This window comes from Lipotes vexillifer, unplaced genomic scaffold (assembly GCF_000442215.2).
Source record: "Lipotes vexillifer unplaced genomic scaffold, Lipotes_vexillifer_v1.1 scaffold591, whole genome shotgun sequence".
NCBI classification, from domain to species: domain Eukaryota; kingdom Metazoa; phylum Chordata; class Mammalia; order Artiodactyla; family Lipotidae; genus Lipotes; species Lipotes vexillifer.
The window spans coordinates 4,221,087-4,224,014 of record NW_006791954.1 but is presented as its reverse complement, the minus strand read 5'-3'; the positions used below and the strand labels follow the sequence as shown (position 1 = coordinate 4,224,014).

At 52.6% G+C, this 2,928-nt stretch overlaps 1 protein-coding gene across 2 annotated transcripts in view; it reads right to left on the bottom strand.

Annotated features, from left to right (window-relative positions):
- STARD3 (StAR related lipid transfer domain containing 3) overlaps positions 1-2,432 on the bottom strand; it is a 24,415-nt gene extending 21,983 nt beyond the window's left edge. For both annotated transcript variants that reach the window (XM_007465161.1, XM_007465163.1), the window contains exon 1: positions 2,282-2,432. The gene's annotated coding sequence lies outside the window, so the exon portion shown is untranslated. The remainder of the gene's footprint in view (positions 1-2,281) is intronic.
- Between the last annotated feature and the right edge of the window lie 496 nt (positions 2,433-2,928).

The window sequence follows — 2,928 nt, the reverse complement described above, 5'->3', positions numbered from 1 at the left end:
CGTACCGAAAAAAAAAAAAAAAAAAAAATTTATACCCATTGGGACTTCCCTGGTGGCACAGTGGTTAAGACTCCACGCTCCCAAGGCAGGGGGCCGGAGTTCGATCCCTGGTCAGGGAACTAGATCCCACATGCATTCTGCACCTAGGAGTTCGCAGGCTGCAACTAAGGAGCCCACCTCCCACAACTAAGATGGGGCCCAACCAAATAAAATAAATAAATAAAATATTTTTAAAAGTTATAACCACTGTTCTATATTATTCTTATGTAAAGAGTAATAGCTAACACTTATTTATTGAGCACTCATGTGCTCACTGTTTTAAGCCCTAAACATACACTATTTCATTTCATACTCACAATAACTGCCAGGTAGGCACATTATTATCTCCATTTGACAAATGAGGAAACCGAGGCAGTGACTTCATCAAGATCACAAAACAGTATGAGAACGCAGGAAGTCTGATTCAGGAGTCTGTATTGTCAATCATCATGCTATTACGGACAGGTGCTGCAGGGACTCGGGGCAATATTTAGCCTTGGGGGTGGTGGGGGGAAGGTGGTCCAGAGGTGATGCTGCCTGAGCAGAGCACTGAAGGACAAGCAGAAGGTAGCCCAGCAGGTAAAAGGAGAAGGGGCTTTCAGGCAACGGGGCTGGTGCATGCAAAGGCATGGTGACACAAAAGGTGTGGACAAGCGCATCCTGCAATGCCATATTATCGGACCTTAGGGTACACACAGGGTAGGGAAGAGGTCAGGTCATTGAGAGCTCTGTAAATTGTGCTAAAGATTCAGTCTTTCCCAAAGGCAATGGGAAACCATCAAAGGGTTTTAAGCAAGGAAGTGACATTATGAGATATGTTTCTAAAGGATCATAAGAGGCAGTTCCTGGTGGCGCAGTGGTTAAGAATTTGCCTGCCAATGCAGGGGACACGGGTTTGCGCCCTGGTCCGGGAAAATCCCACATACTGCAGAGGAGCTGAGCCGGTGCACCACAACTACTGGGTCTGTGCTCTAGAGCCTGTGCGCCTAGAGCCGGTGCTCTGCAACAAGAGAAGCCACGGCAATGAGAAGCCCTCGTACCGCAACGAAGAGTAGCCCCCACTCACCGCAACTAGAGAAGGCCCGCGTGCAGCAACGAAGACCCAACGCAGCCATAAATAAATAAATTAATTAATTAAAAAAATAAAAGGATCACAAGAGTTACAGTTTGGAGGCTGGGTTGCAGGCAGCCATGATCGGAAGTTGCTGGGAAGTCACTGCAGTCATCCTGCTGAGAAACACATCAACAAGGGTGGTAACAAGAGAGTTAGAGGCACAGGACCAGGTGTGAAGCATGTTCAGGTCACCTCTTAGATATGGGAATTGAGAAAGAAGAGGAAGTATAATTCTCAGGTTTCTGGCTGGGATGGGGTGGTAGAGAAAGGATGAATCTGCAGGGGAAAAGAGCGGCAGTTCAAGTTCAGACGAAGTGAGTGGCAGCTGGAGTGGAGCTGCACAACCGGTAGCTGGATGGCCAAGTCTGAGGCTCCAGGGAGGGGCACTCCGCTGAAGATGGAGATCTGGGCGCGTTTCGGGTATTTAGGTTGTGTAAAGCTGAAGCCATGAGAGTTGACGAGGCCACCCAAATTCAGTGTACGGAGTAAGGGACTGCGCAAGAGAGGAGAACGTGAAACGGTATTTCTACAGCCAGAGAAGCAGGGAGAAAATAAGGGGATGCTGACGCGGAGGAAGCCAAAAAAGGGGGAGAGAGGCACGTATCAACAACTTCAATTACGAGTCAGTATGCACCTCTAAGAACTCAAGAAAGATACTAAAGGGCCCTTCTGAGGTCAATTAGGAAGTCACTCACTGCCATTTCCAAAGGAAGTTGAGGGAGACCGGATGACAGTGAGACGCAGAGCTACAGTAACTTGTAGATATATTCCTCCTCATTCTCAGGCCCTGACCCCTCCCTATATCCAACTCCTGCCCTTTAATACCCAGATACCGCCCCCTCGCTTCTCCGCTCACAAAGAAGAGATAGGCTTTGGAGGCCGATCTGGGACGCCCTTCCCGGGCTCTCTCGAGTGGGCGGGGCCGCGGACGGTCAGCGCCCGAGACCCTCGAACCCGGCGCGAGGTGGAGCGAGGCCAAGCAGAGGAAGGGGGCGGAACCTGGGGCGCAGGGGGTGTGGGAAGGGTCGGACTGAACTATGAACGGACACCGGCTAGAGAGGCGGGATCTGCTGGCAAGACGTAGCCCTCGTACCACCACCCGGTCCCACTGACCTCTCGCGGACCCACCTGCTCCATGTCGGCTACGGCCCCAGTTCTTCTTAGCCCCAGCCGCAGCCGGTCTCCGCGGCCCCAGCAGCGCCTCGGAGAGGAAGGGGATCTCCCGGCGGCGCCACTTCCGCCACTAAGTCCGCCCCCGAGAGCGAACGTGCGTAGGACTGCAGCCCCGCCCCCAAGCCCTCGGGCCCCACCCCCAAGGGGCGGAAGTGGGGGCTGCAGCTAAAGTTAGACCTGAAAGGATATTCCTAACGGTAGGGGTGTTGGAAAGAAGCCCAGGGGCATCATCCTTATTAGGCCACACAGGCCTGGCACTGTGGAGAAAAAAGGGGATCTTCCTGAGGGGAGGCCTGTGGGGCTGGGGGACAGGCCCTTTGGAGGAATCCAGTTACTTTTGAAGGACTCTTCTTTCCCCCTCTGCCTCTTTCAGCCATCCCCAGCAGGATCTAGAACTCCTGTGGTCCTTCCCAAGAGGGCTCGGAGCTTGTCAGCAATCAAGGCTCCAAACTAGAGGACTGGACACTAGGGTCGAGGACCTGACCCATGGATGACCACCACAGGGTAACAGGGAAACCTGTTACCTCCTCCCTCTCCTTTCCCCCTGAAAGAGAAGTCTCAGCAGTTATTTACAAAGATTTATTACAGCATGGGAGCGGTTC